The sequence below is a fragment of the Hyla sarda genome, chromosome 3 (assembly GCF_029499605.1).
Source record: "Hyla sarda isolate aHylSar1 chromosome 3, aHylSar1.hap1, whole genome shotgun sequence".
Taxonomy (NCBI): Eukaryota; Metazoa; Chordata; class Amphibia; order Anura; family Hylidae; genus Hyla; species Hyla sarda.
This window is the reverse complement of record NC_079191.1, coordinates 197,663,507-197,686,644: the sequence shown is the minus strand read 5'-3', so window position 1 is coordinate 197,686,644 and position 23,138 is coordinate 197,663,507. Positions and strand designations below refer to the sequence as shown.

The following is a 23,138-nucleotide window of genomic DNA, read 5'->3' as shown; positions in this document are numbered from 1 at the left end:
CTGTCGGATAGCAGTTTAAGTATCCTGGACAGGTTCACTTACCTATCCCCGCTGCTCCGGGTCCACTTCGCGATCCTCCTGTGTTTTCTGCATCTTCTCCGGGGTCCGGGCCTCGCTTTCCGGCGTCGTTATTACGTAGCTGCACATGCCGTCCCTGCGCCGCAACGTAATAACGTCACCAGAAAGCGAGGCCCGGACACCAGAGAAAATGCGGAAAAAGCCTGAGGATCCCAAAGAAGATGCCGGAGCAGCGGGACAGCATCGGGAGCCCCTGGGACAGCATCGGGAGCGGTGAGGACGCGGTCCGGAGCAGCGGGGACAGGTGAGTATAACTTCCTATACTTTACATTGCACGAATCCCTCAACATTCAATGGATTCGACAAACGAAGGGTCGTTTGGAAGGAATTACCATCGTATGTTGAGGGACCACTGTAGTCGGTCCAACATATGGAGGGTGGAATTCCAACATGTGGCAATGTCGCAAATCAGACTATGTTGGGGGATACCGTTCTGACTCTGCAGCTCAAGGAAGGTGTGCTTTGCAGTGTACGAGTGGCTGAAGTGCATGAAAAGTTTACTTCCCATTTTTAGGATGTCTTGCAAATGGGGGGAACACTTCAGGAAGTGCTTGACAACCAGATTGAACATGTGTGCCATGCAGGGCGCATGGCTCAGCCTTCCTTGTTGCAGCTCAGACAAGATGTTCTTCCCATTGTCAGTCACCATGGTTCCCATTTCCAGTTTTCATGGAGTAAGCCATGCTTCGATTTCTTTATGAATGACTTTTATCAGTTCCTCCCCTGTGTGACTCCTTTCGCCAAGGCAAACCATGTGAAGAACAGCGTGACACCGCTGTGCCCTGCACACATGAAGGGGCACTGAGACTTGTCAGTGCAGTGAAGGCTTAAAACACGGTGGAGGTTGAGGAGGCGGAGCCTCACCCTGTAACAGGACCAACGGCCTGAGAGCATGGTGGAGGAAGAGGTGTGACCTGTCCAAGTTGGTGTTGTGGCTGAGCAGGAACTATATTCACCCAGTGGGCCGTAAAGGACATCTATTGCGCGTATCTATTGGATATGGCTTCTCCGATGGATTGCTGACTCAAAGTAGGAGGAGCAGGAGCATATGTAGTGACAGAAGGAGGGTATGACACACAGCTCCTTCAGCTGAGGTGGTGTAGCCTTGGCTGCCTGAAAGAGGGAGCGGCGGGCCACTGGGTGATGCAGAAGGTTGGACCACCACATCGGAAGCACTGTTCTCCCATGCCGCTTTATGGTGGTGCAGCATAAGTTGATGCAGGGCCGAGATGCCAACATTGGGACCCTGGCCACGCTTCACCTTCTGCCAACACATCTTGCATGTGGCTATGTTGACCTCCTCCGGATGGTAGATTGAAAACTGCCACACCGCCGAGTAGCTGATTTTCCCACCAACAGTCTCCACTTATTGACTGCTACTGCCGCCGTCTCCAGGAACCCCTGTTCCACTACCTCCCGGGAAAGTAGGCTGCCACGAAACAGGTGGTCTCCCATGGGCACGATTGGCTCAGGAATTTCCACTTCTGCCTCTATGATGCCTGCCTATCATGCTACCCCCTTGCTGGCTCAGCTGCTGCCTCACGGGCAACCTGCAACCCTCTTCTCCTGATGATGATGAAGCCCCTTCTGCACCCGGCACCCAATTGCAATCGTCTTCATCATCATCAACAAGTATCTGCACGTCACTAATGTCCTCCTCAGGTTTCTCAACAGTGTCTGCTTCAGGACCCTGAACGCTGGCAACAACACCTCCCACGTCACTCTCCTCATCACTACTTGCCCACCTAGCGGAGAAAGCAGAGGATGTCTCCTCCACTTCTTGGCTGGGCAGTAGCTGCTGACTGTCTTCTATTAGATCATCCTCAGTGGAGCTGAACCCACAGAATAATGTACCTCTGTAGGGGAGGGAACAGCATTGAACAGAGGCAATGTGAGGACAGGGACTGTTCCCGAGCCATGACAACTGAGGGTTGTGTCTGAGGAACCCACCGACTGTTGCTTGGGGGTATCAGATGTAACTTGTGATGAAGTGATCGTGTTAACCAGAGGGGTTGCTGGATGACACACGACTGCTAGCTGATACCGGGAGATCAGGCCTCTCACTGAGACTCCTGCTGCCACTCGCCCTTAGTCTGCTGCAACCTCTGCCTGTGTCTGATGAATTTAGGCCTCTGCCACTCCTCTGTGCACATCCTGGCACATACATAATGCATATATGTGGGGAGTACAATACGCTTCACTACGCTTAAAACAGTATTTGTCTAGCACAGCAGCATGTGTGTCCTTTTGGCTGGCCTTTTACAGTAACTAGGCCTTTAAGACTTTATCAGGAACAAAATGGTACAACTCTTAGATGTACGTATGTGGTATGCACTTATGAGGGCAGTAGAATGCGCTCCACTACGCTTAACAGCATTTGTCTAGAATAGTAGCAGGTGTGTACTTTTGGCTGTCCTTTCACAGTATCTAGGACCTTGAGACAAAACAGTACACCACTTAGATGTACGTATGTGGTATGCACTTATGAGGGCAAAAAAATGCGCTACAGTACACTTAGAAAAGTATTAGTGTACAACACCAGCCATTGAGTACTTTTGCCTGGCCTTTCACAGTATCTAGGCCCTTGAGACTTTAACAGGATCAAAATAGTACACCACTTATATGTACGTATGTGGTATGCACTAATGAGGGCAGAAAAATGTGCTGCAGTACGCTTAAAGTATTTGAGCACAACACCAGCAGTACACACCAGTGCTGCAGCACACAGTCGCTGTGTACTACACCCAAAATTGCACTCTCTCAATCTCACTCTCTTCCTATCAGTGCTTCAAGGCAAGATTTGTGTTTGAGCTGAATCGCTGCTGTTCTTCTGTGCAACACACTGCTTTTTGTAATAGAATTCTGTAGACAGTGACTGGGAGGTAAATCGCTGCAGTAAGAATCGCTGCTTTTCTGTGAAACACACACTGCTCTCTGTACTTCTCTCTGTGCAACAGAACGCTGACTTGACTAGGAGGTGAATCACTGCTGGTAAAAGCTTTTCTGTGCAACACACAGTGCTCTCTGCCCCTATCAATCTCTCTGCAGTGAAAGGCTGAAGTGACTGGCTGCAATATGGCTGCCGATTATATAGGGCTTTGACATCACAGGGGTGACTGGCTGTGGATAGGCTGCATTCTGCATGTGATTCAGGGTCATCCCGCTACCCTTGTTCCCACCTTACCAGGATTTCTTGCCCCATGTCCTCACATGTGGACCCGCCATTTTAGATGCCCTGGAGCCTGGGCCGCACTAAATGGAGTGGCATGCTGATGGCAAAATCTGTTTCAAAAATGCTTTGAGAAATTATAAATTGAAAATGATAAGCTGGTGTAATTGTACAAACAGTATTTGGTATTGAGCACATGCTGGTTGAACAGCTACTGCTTTCAAAACATCATGTACCTTTGTATGTGTTTGCAGTTTGTCTTTAATAAGTGTATTTTTATGTTTACTTGCAGGTGTTGCAGTAAATAACATTTATTTGCAAGTAATGAATGGTAATTATAGTTGTAGAAACATTGAACACAGTGGAGTAAAAATAAATAAATAAATAAATAACTATTATGTTAATCTAGCTCAAATAGCCAAAGCAAACCATAGACGAAGGCTGACAGGGTTCTGTTAATAGTATGTTTACACAAGGTGCTATTTTTTTCAATACAGCCATCTTAAATATTTCATTTTTATTTAAAAAAGGAGAAACATTTTTACAACTACGCTAGCTTATTTATATGCACTAGAATATGTTCAATTCAACCTACCGGGACCTTAGAATTACAAAAAAATAATTTAAGATTACCTATTCAAAATACATTTATTTTGGTACCAATAAAAAAAATATATATATATGATCCCTACAGGCCTTAAAACGAGCAAGTACTATATGCATGTTACCCTAGATTAGAGTTACACTGGGCAGGAAAAAATGCAGCCCTGTACTGACTTACAGCCTTTGTCTCTGCCTTTTGGGATTCCCACCCCTTAATAGGGTAGCCCCAACCACAGTTTAACTCCCTACGCTACTAAGGTACAGGATGTATTTGAGGCAAAGTAACAAACACTACTGTAAAGAAGTCAAGAAAAAGGTCAGGGCAAAAAAGGTTTACATAGTTACATAGTTAGTATGGTTGAAAAAAGACATACGTCCATCAAGTTGAACCAGGGAATTCAAGGGTAGGGGTGTGGTGGGATATTGGGGGAAGGGATGGGATTTTATATTTCTGCATAAGCATTAATGTTATTTTGTTCCAGGAATGTATCTAACCCTGTTTTAAATGTATTAATCGTTCCTGCTGTGACTAGTTCCTGAGGTAGACTGTTCCATAAATTCACAGTTCTTATGGTAAAGAAGGCGTGTTGCCCCTTGAGACTTACCCTTTCTTCTCCAAACGGAGGGAGTGCCCCCTTGTCCTTTGAGGGGGCTTAACCTGGAACAGCTTTTCTCCATATGTATTGTATGGGCCATTAATATATTCATATATGTTTATCATGTCCCCCCTTAAACGTCTCTTCTCAAGACTAAACAATTGTTACTCCTTTAATCGCTCCTCATAGCTAAGATGTTCCATGCCCCATATTAGTTTAGTCGCGTGTCTCTGCACCCTTTCCGTCAACACAGTGTCCCTTTTATGGACTGGTGACCAAAACTGAACAGCATATTCCAGGTGAGGTCGTACCAATGCTTTATAAAGGGGGAGTATTATGTCCCTGTCCCTCGAGTCCATGCCTCTTTTTATACATGACAATATCCTGCCGGCCTTGGAAGCAGCAGCTTGACATTGCATGCTATTCTGAAGTCTGTGACCTACAAGTACACCCAGATCCTTCTCTACCAGTGACTCTGCAAGTTTAACACCCCCTAAGACATACGACGCATGCATGTTATAAGTACACAGATGCATAACTTCATTGCCAAGTGGATGCCCAGACACTTAGTCTATCCAAGGCATCTTGTAACCTATACACATCCTCTATAGACTGTACTGTGCTATAAGGCTTAGTGTCATCTGAAACAGAGCTGTTAATGCCATCCTCTATATCATTGATAAATAAATTAAACAACAGCGGGCCCAGTACTGAACCTTGGGGTACACCACTAATAACCGTAGACAAATCAGAGTACGAATCATTGACCACCACTCTCTGGGTACGATCCATGAGCCAGTGTTCAATCCAGTTACAAACTAAAGTTTCCAAGCCCAAATACCTTAACTTACCTGTCAGACGTCTATAAGGGACAGTATCAAACGCTTTAGCAAAATCCAGAAACACTATATCCACAGCCATTCCTCTGTCAAAGCTTCTACTCACATCTTCATAAAAGCAAACAAACAACTGAACAGCAATAGAAGAACTAACAGGGGATGCAGAAATAAACATAATGTCAAACTAGCCACATCTGTAACAGACATAGTGTGATGCAGAATCAAAATTAATAGAGTAGTCAAGGATACAGGCTAAGAATATATACAAGATACAAAGGTAAATAGCAAACCAGGTCCAAAAAAAATGAAAATATTCTTTATTGCAGGCAAGAACATGAAGACTGTAGTGCAGTATAAGTAGACCAGCTCAGGAGGATGTGGACCCTAAGGCTGGAGACAATTGGTCAGTCGCCTGCACTTCCTGAGTGGCCTGGATGTTTTCAGGGTGAGAAATGGGACTGCCGCTCAACAGAAGGGGCTGGAGCTGCTGCCAGAAACAGTCAGACCCATTACAGGTAGACCCTAACAGACAACTCTACTGGTGGTCCACAGAGACCCCAATAATCAAACACTGCTTTTACTAACCTGTTATCATTTTAAAGAAATGTTTGTATGGATTGAGTCACCATGTTGGATACATCTTCTTTTGAATTCTGTAAGCCAAAATTAGTGTATGATAATGCTACATAAGTCTGTCAAGCTCCTCCTACATTTCCCGCCATACCTTATTTCACATATCTAGTCTGTGCAATTGGTGTCATATTGTAGTGTAAAAGAAGTTAGTCTTGTCATTAACTGCTGTTCTGGGCCAGTGATCAGAGTGAAATGACATGAAGTCACATGATTGTAATGGGTTTAAAGAGATGATTAAAGTAACAGATTAGACAATTCTTATACTGATCATGAGTACTATTGAGGTTATAAATACATCACCAGATGAGAAAAGAGGAAAAAAATAACTAAATGTTTTGTAGGCAAGATTTTGCTAATGATAAAATTCAACCATCAAGCTTTTACATACATACTAATAATAACCCTCTACCTATAACAAGGTTTCAATTCTTCGTTAATTGGGTTTGACAGCCAAATATTGCATGGTAGCTTTTATCATTAATTGTCAATTTCCTAGGGTGATGTTTTCCTGGGAAGCCTGTGTACAGCATATGGATGATGTTATTAGCCGCAAACATCCTTACACTTCACTTGTTAGATGTTTGAATCCTCTGTTATAATTATATACAGTTTGTCCCCCTATATAAATTAGACTTTTATCTAATGCTGAGTACTGCTCAGTCATTGATCTCGACAATGAAGACTGCTATCTAATTATACTGGTATACTTGTATCATTAACCCCTTCCCACCATCTACACAGCTGTGTGAGGGCTTGTTTTTTGTGTAATCATCTGTATTGCTCTTAATTTGGGATAGATGGGATTTTTTAAATCCATGTTTTTTGTTATGTAAGGGGTTAAATGGCAATTCTGACAAATAACATTATATTCTAATTGATCTAAATTTTTATGTACCTGGCAACACAAATTTTTATTTTATTTGTAGTTTACATTTCTTTATTTAAAACGTAAAAGCAAGGTGTTTCAAATTTTTTATATTAGAGATGCAATAGTATATAAAAAAACAAAACAAAACACAATACCTCTGCCTATAGCAAGGCATAGTAGAAGCACAAATATGGCCGGCTGGGAGGCTCTCAAAAGTCTCCTGTCTGCAATAACAACCATTTGGCACCCCATAATTGTGTCAATGTAGCTTATGCTTTTGATGCATCTTTGGACTGTTTAGTCAATGTTGAGCATGTCACGAAAGTGTCTACAAAGTACCTAAGATGCATAATAAATATGGTGCAATGCCAGATTTTTGGCACAAATTGAGCCAAAAAACTTACATAATTCGTCTAGTGAAGATGTAAAATGAAAAAACTTGACGTGTCCAAGCGACATGTCAAAAGTTTTGATTGGTGTGGGGTCTGAGTGTTCAGACCTATCCCGATAAGGAGAATAGTGTTGCTCGCGAATATTCGCAGTGCGAATTTTATTCGCGAATATCGCACATTCGCAAATTCGTGAATATTCGCAAATATAGCAATATATATTCGCAATTACGAATATTCGTTTTTTTTTTCCACAGTACACATCACAGTGATCATCCCTCTCTGTTTCCAGCTTGTGTGGTGTAAAGAAGGCTCTAATACTACTGTGTGAGACTGGCGAGCAAATTTTCGCATATGCGAAAATTTGCATGTGCAAATTTTTGTATATGCAAATTTTTGTATATGCTCATTTCCGCATATGCAAATTTTCGCATTAGGGAATTTTCGCATATGCGAAAATTAAACGCGAACATTACGAATATGCAAATTTAGCGAATATATGAAGAATATTCGTCCATATATTCGCAAAATATCGCGAATTAGAATATGGCTCAACACTAATCATAACAACAGCTTCCTTTGGAGATTGACAATGGTTGGGACTTTAGCTTTAGAAATCTTTTAGTCTATTGCGCTGTTCCACTGGATTTAGGGGAATTAGTTGCGGTCCAGTAGTCACGCTAGCATTAGCGGGAATTAGAGTAAAACTCACGATTTTTGGTTCTGCTAAGGCCGCAGGTTTTGAGGCCTAGCGTGTCTTTGAAAGTTGCGTAGCACCGTCCTGTTAGTCCGGCATCCACGAGAGCAGCAACCCAAGAGAGCGATAATTGGACGCAGCTCCCGTATATGGGCAGGGGCAGGACTAATGCTAATTGGTCAAAACGGATGTCAATCACCATTACAGAGATTTGTGGGCAACACGTGACCCAAGGACCTCCCAAGGTCCTGCAACATACCATAGAGGCTACTAACATGGTCACATGACCGAAGGTCTTGCGACGCTGAACAAGGTAAGTACTATATATTCCTATAAAATATAGCTATAATTATCAATATATACATTTATTAACACCAAAGTTAGACTCAAGGAGAGGCGACTAGGGGCTGTCCCACCTGAGGAACCCTACCTGAACGTAGTTACTCTGGCTTTGGGGACCTCTGCACTAGGTACTGGATGCAATACGGTAACGGGACACCGCATTTATCTTAAGATTCTTTCATTATATTAAATTTATCTGGCCCGGGGTCCAACACGTGCTCCACTTCTGCTTTCCTAGCCTTCTGTCTTCAGCCTTCTTCCTCCTGCTTAAAAAATGTTTTTTATATGAAATTTCACGGATAAGAAGGCCCCTCAGGACAGCTTTACACGTGTCCCAAATTATATGGGGTGATGCTGAGTCAGTGTTGTTTTAAAAAAAATACCCTTAGTTCCTTTAAAATTTGCTCCTTACCATCAATGTTTGAGAGCCAATGGGGATTCAGTCAAAAGGCTTTACTAGTCCGTGACCTCTACTCCACTTGGATATCTATCATCAATGGAACACGGTCAGATACTGTTCTACTACCGTACAAGATTTTTATTGATACATTTTGATGCCAATAAGTTACAGAATGCCAAATCGATCCGCGAGGCAGCTCTATAAAAAGCACTGTAACAGGAGTATATTGTGCCCTCTGGATGGAGTTCCCTCCAAATATTGATCCAGTATAATTCTGTAACAATACGACTAAGCAAAGATTGTTTGCCTTGTGGTAAATTTTGAGAGGCCTCCCCGCTCCCCTTGTCCCTGACCAGATCCATGGGGCAGTTAAAGTCTCCCATTACATATAATGGGAGGCCCTCCAGTCCCTTCAGGAATGTTAGAAGTGGTTCAAAAATATAGCTCTTGAAGGGGGGAGGGACATAAATGAAGGCTAAGATCATTTCATGTTGATTAACTAACAAGTGTGAAAAAATATACCTGCCTCGCGGGTCGATGACGACCTTCTTTTTCAGTGAAATTAATTGACCTATGACATTTTTTTATTTTTATTTTTTATTTTTTGGTACACAACTATTCTGTAAAAAAAAAAAAAAAAACGCCAAAGGGGCCAAAAACGTCAAATTCCACACAAAGGTAAAAACGCAAGAAAAAACGCAGGGAAAAACTGTGGCAGTTTTTCTGGCATTTTTTCTGGCGTTTTTATGCCACAAAAATTGCAGGGCAAAAATCTCAGTGGAGTCCTAGCCTTATAGGGTTTTGTATACCTTTTTACAATTTTGGTAATCCAGGACCTTGATTATAGTGTTGCTCCCAAATATTCGCAATGCAAATTTTAATCGCGAATATCGCATATTCGCGAATATTGCGAATATAGCACTATATATTCGCAATTACGAATATTCGCTTTTTTTTTAAATAAACAGTACACATCACAGTGATCACTGATCATCCCTCTCTGTTTCCAGCTTGTGTTTGGTCCAAAGACTCCCAATACTACGGTGTGAGACTGGCGTATGCGAATATTCGCAAAGTTTGTGGGCCAATGAAAATTATGCAGATACAGCTGTCAGAGGTTAGCAACATCCATAGCAACCATTATAGGAAAGTATCCCACCCCTTCACTATATAAGATTCCTCCCAGCAGCAGCTCCCTGCAGTTTCTTGTGGTGGATAATGTGATAGGCTGTCCGGGCATGCTGGGAGTTGTAGTTTTGCAGCATCTGGAGGTCCGCAGGTTGAAGACCACTGTGATAGGAGCTAGAATACTGTCCGTGGATTCCTGTGTATGACTGTGAGCATCGGAGCGGTGCTCGCGTCATACACGACTGGACCCGTCGCCAATGGCCGACAATCGCGATCACGCGGATGTCCACCATTCACCCCTCAGATGCCATGATCAGTACAGATCAACGGCATCTGCGGCAGTGCAAATGTTAAATTAGATGATCGGATCGCCCGCATCCCTGCCGCGGTGATCCGATCATCTGCCTCCGTCCGTCTCCTGGCGTCTCCTGCTCTAGTCTGAGATCGAGCAGACCAGATCAGAAGATGACTGATAATACTGATCAGGGCTATGTCCTATGCATAGCACTGAACAGTATTAGCAATCAAATGATTGCTATAGATAAAAATTGTAATAAAACGTTGAAAAATGTAAAAGTAATATTTGGTATCGACGCGTGCGTAAATGTCCGAACTATCTAAATATAATATTAAAGGGGTACTTCGGTGCTTAGACATCTTATCCCCTATAAGATGCCTTAACACGGAGTCCCGCCGATGGGGACCCCCGTGATATAATCAGTCCCCGGAGCGTGTTCGCTCCAGGCCTGATTACCGGCGACCACAGGGCGGGCGGCGTATGACGTCACGCCTCCACCCCCGTGTGACATCACGCTCCGCCCCTCAATGCAAGCCTATGGGAGGGGGTGTGATAGTGGTCATGCCCCCTCCCATAGGCTTGCATTGAGGGGCGGAGCGTGACGTCACACGGGGGCGGAGGCGTGACATCACACGCCACCCGCCCTGTGGTCGCCGGTAACCATACCCGGAGCGAACACGCTCCGGGGACTGATTATAAACAGGGTGCCGCGTGCAAGATCACGGGGGTCCCCAGCGGCGGGACTCCCGCGATCAGGCATCTTATCCCCTATCCTTTGGATAGAGGATAAGATGTCTAAGCACCGGAGTACCCCTTTAATGATCCTGTACAGTGAACGGCGTAAACGTAAAAAATAAAAAAATCCCAAAATGCTTCTTTTTAGTCACATTTTATTCCCAAAAAATTTATAAAAAGTGATCTAAAAGTTTTAAATATGCAAATGTGGTTTCAATAAAAAAGTAAAGATGACGCGCAAAAAATTAGCCCTCATACCACCCTATATATGGAAAAATGAAAAAGTTATAGGTGGGGAAAATAGGGCAATTTTAGATTACTGATTTTGTACAAAAACTTTTAGATTTTTTTTCAAGCGATGTAAAAATATAAAAGTATCTAGCCATGGGTATCATTTTAATCATATTGCAAGGATACAGATGTGGAGGACCGGAATCCTGGCAGGGGTTCCGTTGTTCTTCCAGCGAAAACCGACTTCGGCACTGTGAGCACTACACTGGCGTCGTGATGACACGGGAGTCAGGAGTAGCTTGTATAAAAATTTTTATTAATATCATAAAAAGTGGTACTACATAAGGACTACGCGTTTCGGAGGGGCTCCCTCCTTCCTCAGGTCCAAGTTACACTGTGAGGATACAGGGCCTCATTTACTAAGCTGAAACCGACCAGTTTTTGTCTAGTTATTTTGTCTGAGACATGTCTGCGCCAGTGTGCGACAGTGTGCGCCTGAAAAACCCGACAAATCCGAAAAAGGAGCGTGGTCAGCCCAAAGGGGGCGTGGTTTCATAACCTGACCGATTTACTATGGAATTCACAGAAAATCCTGTGAGTAAATGGCTGGAAATATCGACCTAGAAAAAGCTGGTCAGAAAATGTTCCCGACTTTTCCCAATAGTGAATAGAGAGGAATCCTGCATGTCTGAAACAACTATTACCACTAGTAAAAACCTGAAACTCTTAGTAAATGAAGCCCACAGTGTTTGATATATACAAAGAACCATGAATACATTATTACATTAAACTTTTGAATTTTGGCGTGTCTGAACGGTATTGGAGGCTGAGTGTGACGTCAGCCTCCAGGGTATGTGTATGGTATAGGGAACTCATGGGCTAGTGCATTAACTCTGTGATTTTTTGGCTCTTGAAACCAATAGGCCCATTGTGGTCTATGGGGATCTCACGTTATGTAAAACTGTAAGATAAGCAGGAGGGTCTTGGCAGTACAGTGGATGGGAGACCCTGGTGGTTGTTCGGATGGAGTGTTACAGTGTTACAGTGTTGTGGTTAAACTTTACTTGTGATTTATAAATGTAGGTCAATTGGTAATTAAGAAAGCCTTTGACTGTGGGAACTAGGCCAATTGGCAATTAACCGTTTGAACCGTGGGAACTAGGTTAATGGGGTACCAAGTATGGGTATTGGGGTTAATTGAAACTGGATATAGGGGGGTATTTATCAAAGGATTTATGTGTTTTTTTTCACGTAACTTTGGCGCAATACTTTGGCGCAGTGTCTTTTTGCGCCAAAGTTTGGCGCATCTTCTCCACTGTCATTTTTACAACTTTCTCAAAATCACATGGTCCTGTGTGTGATTTTAACATTAGTCAGTAATTCATCATCAATCGATCTTTGGCGCAATTTTGGCGCAAATCCCGTTTTTTTGGCGCAAATCCCCGCAAAGAAGTTTTGCACATGGAAAACACACATTGCAATGTCAGAAAATGTAAAGGTGTAAAAATATATTAAAAATTTGTTTTTATGAAAGCATCGACGCCTCCAGGAGTGCTCATTACTATCCTGCAACATAGTTGTCTCTGAGGAACCTTCACCCTCCGTTGAGCCAGCATTGGACATGGCCACACAGGTTCAGGAAAGGTAAGCACTAAAGCAGTGGTCTCCAACCTGCAGACCTCCAGATGTTGCAAAACTACAACTCCCAGCATGCCCGGACAGCCAACGGCTGTCTGGGCATGCTGGGAATTGTAGTTTTGCAACATCTTGAGGTCTGCAGGTTGAAGACCACTGCACTAAAGTAACCAAAAAAATAAAACTACCCAAGTTGAAAATAAAATCCATTTCACATGGTGGCTATAAACCCCACAAAAGAAAATAACTCATGTCGCTTGCTGATTGATATACAGCAATAGTGTTGAGCGGCATAGGCCATATTCGAATTCGCGAATATTCGCGAATATATGGACGAATATTCGCGAATATTCGCATATTCGTTATATTCTCGTTATATTTTCGCATATACGAAAATTCGCGTATGCGAAAATTAACATACGTGAAAATTAGCATATACAAAATTGACATACGCGAAAATGCGCATATGCGAAAAGTAGCATATGCTAATTTCGCATATGCGAATTTTTGCACGCCAGTCTCACACAGTAGTATTAGAGCCTTCTTTACACCATACAAGCTGGAAGCAGAGAGGGATGATCACTGTGATGTGTACTGTGGAAAAAAAAAAACGAATATTCGTAATTACGAATATATAGCGCTATATTCGCGAAATTCGCGAATTCGCGAATATGCGATATTCGCGAATAATATTCGAATTGCGAATATTCGCGAGCAACACTATACAGCAAGAGGGACTCCGAAATGGCTGCTCTACAGGGTAGAATACGCCGTCCTCTGTGGTGGTAAGTTCTGTATAAAAGGCGCTGTGAACAGCTGATTTCAACATTTGAGCCAAAATTACTTGCACCAAATGATAAAATAAAAAAAATTAGCATATTTGAAAGTGCCTATTTTGACCACCTATAAACTTAAAAATGTTTCCGTATACGGGGTGGAGGGCTCATTTTTGGCGCTGTGATCTGTAGTTTTTGTTGGTACAACTTTTGCTTAGGTTTTACTTTTTAATCCTTTTTTCATAAATTTTTTTGGAATAAAATGTGACCAAAATGCAGCAATTTTGGCAATACCAAATATGTTTATTAATTGTCATTAACACATAGGGACCCAAGGCGTACAGGTACGCCTTCGCTCCCTGGTACTTAAGGAACCAGGGCGTACTGTGTGAATTTCGGTCCCCACCCGACTACTGATATCTATCAGCAGTCAACCCGCGCAACTGCCCAGGGGGGTCATCAGACCCCCACATGTCGGCGATCGCAGCAAATCGCCAGTTAATTCACACCAACGATTTGCGCCGATTCCGGGTCATACGGGTCTACGGTGACCCGGTGACCCTGAATATAAGGGGGATCGCGGTTGTCCAAGACACCCACGATCCCCCTGAAGGGATAGGAGTGAGGTGGCAGGGGTGCCACCCCTCCTATCCCGACTATTGGACGTGAAGAAGCGATGACCAATAGCAGATCGGGGACGGAAGGGCTAACTTTCGGTTTCCCCATTCTGCCCACCCACAATAGGCTGGGAAGAACGGGGAAACCAACAGAGGACTGGCACCGAAGTCCACTTACCCATCAGGGGCGGCAGCAGGCAGCGATCGGCGGAGGGGATCGACGGAAGAAGAGGACGGCTGTCAGGATTCGGCAGGCTGGAGGTGGATCCTCTCTGTCAGAGAGGGATTGGCGTGGACCGTACCGGAGGACCGGTTCTAAGTTGCTACTGGTATTCACCAGAGCCCGCCGCAAAGCAGGATAGCCTTGCAGCGGCGGTAGCAACCAGGTCGTATCCACCGGTAACGGCTCAACCTCTCTGACTGCTGAGATAGGCACGGTACAAGGGATTAGGCAAGAGCAAGGTCGGACGTAGCAGAAGGTCAGGGCAGGCAGCAAGGATCGTAGTCAGGGGCAACGCCAAGAGGTCTGGAACACTGGCTTGGGACATACAAGGAACACTTTCACTGGCACAATGGCAACAAGATCCGGCAAGGAAGGGAAGGGGAAGTGAGGTTATATAGGGAAGTGCACAGGTGAATACACTAATTAGAACCAGGCGCCAATATGCGGCACACTGGCCCTTTAACCCCTTAAGGACTCAGCCCATTTTGGCCTTAAGGACTCAGACAATTTAATTTTTACGTTTTCATTTTTTCCTCCTCGCCTTCTAAAAATCATAACTCTTTTATATTTTCATCCACAGACTAGTATGAGGGCTTGTTTTTTGCGCGACCAGTTGTCCTTTGTAATGACATAACTAATTATACCATAAAATGTATGGCGCAACCAAAAAACACTATTTTTGTGGGGAAATTAAAACGAAAAACGCAATTTATGGTAAAAATGACATGTGTTCTTTATTCTGAGGGTCAAAACAATTAAAATGATACCCATTATTACATACTTTTATATTATTGTTGCGCTTAAAAAAAATCACAAACTTTTTAACCAAATTAGTACGTTTATAATCCCTTTATTTTGATGACCTCTAACTTTTTTATTTTTCCGTATAAGCGGCGGTATGGGGGCCCATTTTTTGCGCCATGATCTGTACTTTTTATTGATACTACATTTGCATATAAAAAACTTTTAATACATTTTTTATAATTTTTTTTAAAATAAAATGTATTAAAAAAGTAGGAATTTTGGACTTTTTTTTTTCCGTTCACGCCGTTCACCGTATGGGATCATTAACATTTTATTTTAATAGTTCAGACATTTACGCACGCGGAAATACCAAATATGTCTATAAAAAATGTTTTTTACGCTTTTTGGGGGTAAAATAGGAAAAAACTGACGTTTTACGGACGTTTCGGCCATTGCCGGCGGGTCCCTGGCTGCGATCAGCAGCCGGGATCAGCCACGCATGACACTGGCATGACACTACCACCTCACCAGGACGTACATTTACGTCCTGCGTCCTTAAGGGGTTAAATCGCAGAGAGCCGGCGCGCGCGCCCTAGGGAGCGGGGCCGCGCACGCGGGGACAGTACAGATGGGGAACAAGTCTGGTAAGCGGGCTGGGATGCGAACCGCCAGCGGGAGCGTCCCGCATCGCGGATCGCATCCCGGCTAGGGACATTATCGCAGCGCTCCAGGTCAGCGGGTCCGACCGGGGCGCTGCGAACAGGAAAACGCTGCGAGCGCTCCGGGGAGGAGCGGGGACCCGGAGCGTTCGGCGTAACAGTACCCCCCCCTTGGGTCTCCCCCTCTTTTTGGAACCCGAAAATTTGTGAAAGAGGTCCTTGTCGAGAATGTTATCCTCGGGTTCCCACGACCTCTCCCAATTCTCCCAATCTACGAGAATTTTTTTTTTACCTCTGACCGTCTTAGACGCGAGAATTTCTTTAAATGAGAAGACATCTGAGGACCCGGAGACAGGAGTAGGAGCGACAACCTTGGGAGAGAAGCAGTTAAGAATAAGCGATTTAAGGAGAAAAACATGAAAAGCATTAGGAATACGGAGAGAAGGGGGAAGAAGGAGTTTTTAGGAGACAGGATTGATTTGGCACTTGATTTTAAAGGGTCCAAGATAACGTGGTCCCAGTTTATAACTGGGGACACGGAAGCGGATATACTTGGCGGAGAGCCACACTTTGTCTCCAGGAGCAAAGACAGGAGGAGTTCTTCTCTTTTTGTCGGCATGCTTCTTCATCCGGGATGAGGCCTGTAGGAGGGATTTTTGAGTCTCTTTCCAGATGGTAGAGAAGTCCCGGGTAACTTAGTCAACAGCGGGCAAACCAGAAGGCGTGGGAGTGGGGAGGGGGGGAAGAGGGTGACGGCCGTACACCACAAAGAACGGGGATTTAGCGGAGGATTCAGAGTCTTTGAAATTGTACGAGAATTCAGCCCAGGGTAGAAGATCGGCCCAATCATCCTGGCGGGAGGAAACAAAATGTCGCAAATAGTCTCCAAGAACCTGGTTAACTCTCTCTACTTGCCCATTGGATTGGGGATGATAGGAAGACGAGAAATGTAATTTGATTTTTAGTTGATTACAGAGAGCTCTCCAGAATTTCAAAACAAATTGAACGCCTCTATCCGAGACGATATGCGTGGGAAGCCCATGAAGGCGAAAAATGTGCACAAAAAATTGTTTCGCCAACTGTGGCGCAGAAGGAAGGCCTGGAAGAGGAATAAAATGTGCCATCTTGGAGAAACGATCAACGACCACCCAAATGACTGTGTTGCCATGGGATAAAGGCAGGTCCGTTATAAAGTCCATGGCAATCTGAGACCATGGTAGCTCAGGGACAGGCAGAGGATGAAGGAGGCCGGCAGGCTTCTGGCGAGGAGTCTTGTCCCGGGCACAGACTGTACAAGCCCGAACAAAATCAGCAACATCTGCTTCCAGGGTAGGCCACCAATAAAATCGGGAGATGAGTTGGATGGACTTCTTGACGCCAGCATGGCCGGTGAGGTGCGAGGAGTGTCCCCACCTGAGGATCTTGAGGCGCTGGCGTGGAGAGATGAAAGTCTTTCCAGGAGGTGTTTGTCTGATGGAAGCTGGGGAAGAGGAGATCAGACACTAAGGAGGAACAATGTGTTGCAGGGGGGCTTCCGTTTCGGAGGCATCAGAGGAACGAGAATGGGCGTCAGCCCTGATGTTTTTGTCAGCAGGGCGAAAATGAATCTCAAAGTTAAAACGGGCAAAGAACAACGACCACCTAGCCTGGCGTGGGTTCAGCCGTTGGGCAGACTGAAGATAAGAGAGATTCTTGTTATCTGTGTAGATGATAATTGGATATTTGGAACCCTCCAGCAGGTGCCTTCATTCCTCGAGGGCTAGTTTTATGGCCAGCAGTTCTCGATCACCAATTGAGTAATTTTTCTCCGCCGGAGAGAAGGTCTTAGAAAAGAAACCACAAGTAATGTTATGTCCAGAAGAGTTTCTTTTGTAGGAGTACAGCTCCGGCTCCCACCGAGGAGGCGTCTACCTCCAGTAAGAAGGGTTTAGATGGATCAGGTCTGGAGAGTACAGGAGCTGAAGAAAAGGCAGTTTTGAGACGGTTGAATGCCTCGTCAGCTTGGGGAGGCAAGGACTTAGGGTTGACGTTTTTCTTGGTTAGGGCCACAATTGGAGCCACAATGGTGGAAAAATGTGGAATAAATTGTCGGTAGTAATTGGCAAACCCCAAGAAGCGTTGGATAGTTCGGAGTCCAGAGGGGCGTGGCCAATCTAACACGGCTGACAGTTTGTCTGGGTCCATTTGAAGTCCCTGGCCAGAGACTAAATATCCTAGGAAGGGAAGAGATTGGCATTCAAAGAGACATTTCTCCATCTTGGCATATAATTGGTTGTCACGGAGTCTCTGGAGCACAAGACGGACATGACGGCGGTGTTCTTCGAGGTTAGAAGAGAAAATCAAAATGTCGTCCAAGTAAGCCACAACACAGGTATATAACAGATCACGAAAAATTTCATTCACAAAGTCCTGGAAGACAGCAGGGGCGTTGCAGAGCCCAAAGGGCATAACCAGATATTCAAAGTGTCAGTCTCTGGTATTAAATGCGGTCTTCCACTCATCCCCTTCCCTGATGCGGATGAGATTATATGCACCTCTTAAATCCAATTTGGTAAAGATGTTAGCGCCACGTAGGCGGTCAAAGAGTTCCGAGATAAGAGGCAGGGGATAGCGTTTTTTTATAGTGATCTTATTAAGGCCGCGGTAATCGATACATGGCCGTAAGGAACCGTCTTTTTTGGAGACAAAGAAGAACGCCGCTCCGGCAGGGGAGGAAGACTTGCGGATGAATCCCCTTTTTAAATTTTCTTGGATGTATTCCGACATGGCTTGTGTCTCAGGAGCTGACAGAGGATAGATCCTGCCCCGGGGTGGAGTAGTACCAGGTAGGAGATCAATAGGGCAGTCATAAGGCCTGTGAGGAGGCAAAGTCTCTCTTTTTTGCAAAAAACATCGGCATAGTCCAAATAGGCCTTGGGGAGACCTGGTATAGGAGGAGCCACAGGGGTTTGACTGGAGGGACTGGGAGCAGACGTGAGGCATTTTTTGTGGCAAGAAGCACCCCAGTTCTTGATTTCCCCGGTGGTCCAGTCAAGGATAGGGGAATGGCGATGGAGCCAAGGCAGTCCGAGAAGAATTTCAGAAGTGCAGTTAGAGAGGACCAGAAATTCAATTTTTTCGTGATGAGGTCCAATGCACATCAACAGGGGTTCTGTGAGGTAACGCACAGTACAGTCCAATCTTTCTCCATTAACTGAAGCGATGTAGAGAGGTCTGGCAAGACTGGTCACTGGGATGTTGAACCTGTTAACGAAAGAGGCCAAAATAAAATTTCCTGCAGATCCAGAATCCAAGAAGGCCACAGTTGATAAGGAGGAGTTAGAAGAAGAAATCCGCACAGGCACAGTAAGACGTGGAGAAGCAGAGTTCACACCTAGAGCTGTCTCACCTTTGTGCGGAATCAGAGTGTGTCTTTCCTGACGTGGAGGACGGATAGGACAATCCTTCAGGAAGTGTTCGGTACTGGCACAGTACAGGCATAGGTTCTCATTGCGGCGGCGTGTCCTCTCTTGTGGTGTCAGGCGAGACCGGTCTACTTGCATAGCCTCCACGGCAGAAGGCACAGGAACAGATTGCAGCGGACCAGAGAAGAGAGGAGCCGGGGAGAGAAACCGCCTAGTGCGAACAAAGTCCATATCCTGACGGAGCTCCTGGCGTCTTTCGGAAAAGCGCATGTCAATGCAGGTGGCCAAATGAATAAGTTCATGCAGGTTGGCAGGGATTTCTCGTGCGGCCAGCACATCTTTGATGTTACTGGATAGGCCTTTTTTGAAAGTCGCGCAGAGGGCCTCGTTATTCCAAGATAATTCAGAGGCGAGGGTACGAAATTGGATGGCGTACTCGCCTACAGAAGAATTTCCCTGGACCAGGTTCAGTAAGGCAGTCTCGGCAGAAGAAGCTCGGGCTGGTTCCTCGAAGACACTACGAACCTCAGCGAAGAAGGACTGTACAGTGGCAGTGACAGGATCATTGCGGTCCCAAAGCGGTGTGGCCCATGACAGGGCCTTCTCAGACAGGAGACTAACCACGAAAGCCACCTTCGACCGTTCAGTTGGAAATTGGTCCGACATCATCTCCAAATGCAGGGAACATTGCGAGAGAAAACCACGGCAAAGTTTAGAGTCCCCATCGAATTTGTCCGGCAAAGATAAGCGGAGGCTGGAAGCGGCCACTCGCTGCGGAGGAGGTGCAGAAGCTGGCGGAGGAGATGGTTGCTGTAGCTGTGGTAGAAGCTGTTGTAGCATAACAGTCAGTTGAGACAGCTGATGGCCTTGTTGCGCTATCTGTTGCGACTGCTGGGCGACCACCGTGGTAAGGTCAGCGACAATTGGCAGCGGGACCTCAGCGGGATCCATGGCCGGATCTACTGTTAGGATTCGGCAGGCTGGAGGTGGATCCTCTGTGTCAGAGAGGGATTGGCGTGGACCGTACCGGTGGACCGGTTCTAAGTTGCTACTGGTATTGACCAGAGCCCGCCGCAAAGCAGGATGGTCTTGCAGCGGCGGTAGCAACCAGGTCGTATCCACCGGTAACGGCTCAACCTCTCTGACTGCTGAGATAGGCGCGGTACAAGGGATTAGGCAAGAGCAAGGTCGGACGTAGCAGAAGGTCAGGGCAGGCAGCAAGGATCGTAGTCAGGGGCAACAGCAAGAGGTCTGGAACACTGGCTTGGGACATACAAGGAATGTTTTCACTGGCACAATGGCAACAAGATCCGGCAAGGAAGGGAAGGGGAAGTGAGGTTATATAGGGAAGTGCTCAGGTGAATACACTAATTAGAACCAGGCGCCAATCAGCCGCGCACTGGCCCTTTAAGTCGCAGAGAGCCGGCGCGCGCGCCCTAGGGAGCGGGGCCACGCGCGCCGGGACAGTACAGACGGGGAACGAGTCTGGTAAGCGGGCTGGGATGCGAACCGCGAGCGGGCGCGTCCCGCATCGCGGATCGCATCCCGGCTAGGGACATTATCGCAGCGCTCCCGGTCAGCGGGTCCGACCGGGGCGCTGCGAACAGGAAAACGCTGCGAGCACTCCGGGGAGGAGCGGGGACCCAGAGCGCTTGGCGTAACAACGGCGATGCAGCTTCCTGGATCCTATGGAAGACGGTGTGTTGCCTAGCAACATCTGGAGGGCTACAGTCTGAGACCACTATACAGTGGTCTCTAAACTGTAGTCCTCCAGATGTTGCAAAACTACAACTCCCAGCATGCCCAGACAGCTGTTTGCTGTGTGGGCATGCTGGGATTTGTAATTTTGCAACAGCTGGAGGGCTGCAGTTTGGAGAGCACTTTGCAGTGATATCTAAACTGTGGCCCTCTAGATTTTGCAAAACTATAACTCCCAGCATGCCCACACAGCAGTTTGCTACATCTGGAGGGCCACAGTTTGGAGATCAGTGTGCAGTGGTCTCTACACTGTAGCCCTCCAGATTTTGCAAAACTGCAAATCCCAGCATGCCCAAACAGCAAACAGCTGTCTCGGCATGCTGGGAATTGTAGTTGTGTACCTCCAGCTGTTGCATAACTACATCTCCCAGCATGCCCTTCAGCATTCAGTACATGCTGGGAGTTGTACTTTTACAACAGCTGGAGGCACACTGGTTGGAAAATGCTGAGTTAGGTAACAGAACCTAACTGAAGGTTTTCCAACCAGTGTGCCTCCAGCTGTTGCAAAAGTACAACTCCCAGTATGCATGGTCTGTCAGTGCATGCTGTAAGTTGTAGTTTTGAAACAGCTGGAGGTTTGCCCCCCCCCCCCCCCGCCCATGTGAATATACAGGGTACATTCAAACAGGCGGGTTTATAGTAAGTTTTCTGCTGCAAGTTTGGGCTGCGGCAAATTGTACACCGCAGCACAAACTCCTAGCGGGAAACTCACAGTAACCTGCCAGTGTGAATGTACCCTAAAAACACTACACTAACACATAGTAAGGGTTAAAACACTACATATACACCCCCTTACACTGTCCCCCCAAATAAAAATGATAAACTTATCTTACGGCAGTGTTTTCAAAATGGAGCTTCCAGCTGTTGCAAAACAACAACTCCCAGCATTTCCGGACAGCCACTGACTGTCCAGGCATGCTGGGAGTTTAGCAACAGATGGAGGCACCCTGTTTGGGAATCACTGGGATAGAATACCCCTATGTCCACCCCTATTCAATCCCTAATGTAGTCCTCAAATGCGCATGGTGCTCTCTCACTGTCGTATTTCAAGGAAACAGTTTAGGGCCACATATGGGGTATTTCCGTACTCGGGAGAAATTACATTACAAATTTTGGGGAACTTTTTCTCCTTTTACCCCTTATGAAAAGGAAAAGTTGGGGGCTACACCAGCCAGTTAGTGTAAAAAAAAAATTTAAATTTTACACTAACATACTTTTTATTTTCACAAGCGGTAAAAGCAAAAAAAAGACCCCCAAAATTTGTAACGCAATTTCTCCTGAGTACGGAAATACCCCATATATGGGCGTAAAATGCTCTGCGGGCGCACAACAAGGCTCAGGAGTGAAAGCGCACCATGTACATTTGAGGCCTAAATTGGTGATTTGCACAGGGGTGGCTGATTTTACAGAGGTTCTGACATAAACGGGAAAAAAAATACCCACATGTGACCCCATTTTGAAAACTACACCCCTCATGGAACGTAACAAGGGGTATAGTGAGCCTTAACACCCCACAGGTGTTTGAAGAATTTTCATTAAAGTTGGATGGGAAAATGAAAAAAAAAACTACAAACTACAATGCTCAGAAGACAAGGAGCGCCATTGGGATTTTGAAGAGAAAATTTGTCCGAAATTGAAGGCCACGTGTGTTCACAAAGCTTCCATAGTGCCAGAACAATGGACCCCCCCACATGTGATCCCATTTTGGAAACTACACCCCTCATTTAATGTAATAAGGTGTACAGTGAGCATTTCCGCCCCACAGGTGTCTGACAGATTTTTGGAACAGTGGTCCGTGAAAATGAAAAATTTAATTTTTCATTTGCACAGCCCACTGTTCCAAAAATCTGTCAAATGCCAGGGGTGTAAATACTCACTGCACCCCTTATTAAATTCTGTCACATGTGGGGGGGGGGTCACATCGGGTCACATGTGGGGGGGGGGGTCCACTGTTCTGGCACCACGGGGGGGGCTTTGTAAATGCACATGGCCCCTGACTTCCATTCCAAACAAATTCTATTTACACATCCGACTTTAATGAAAAGTCGTCAAACACCTGTGGGGTGTTAAGGCTCATTGGACCCCTTGTTAAGGGTTAACACACTTACTGAATGTCATTTTGAATACTGTGAGGGGTGCAGTTTTTATAATGGGGTCATTTGTGGGGTATTTCTAATATGAAGGCCCTTCAAATCCACTTCAAAACTGAACTGGTCCCTGAAAAATTCCGATTTAGAAAATTTTGTGAAAAATTTGAACATTGCTGCTGAACTTTGAAGCCCTCTGATGTCTTCTAAAAGTAAAAACATGTCAACT

The 23,138-nt window shown here is 45.4% G+C and overlaps 1 long non-coding RNA gene across 1 annotated transcript in view; it reads left to right on the top strand.

Annotated features, from left to right (window-relative positions):
- Positions 1–23,138, top strand: part of LOC130362002 (uncharacterized) — a 403,353-nt gene that overhangs the window by 5,732 nt on the left and 374,483 nt on the right. The window contains exon 2 of the long non-coding RNA XR_008891231.1: positions 5,612–5,800. This is a non-coding gene — a long non-coding RNA (uncharacterized LOC130362002). The remainder of the gene's footprint in view (positions 1–5,611; positions 5,801–23,138) is intronic.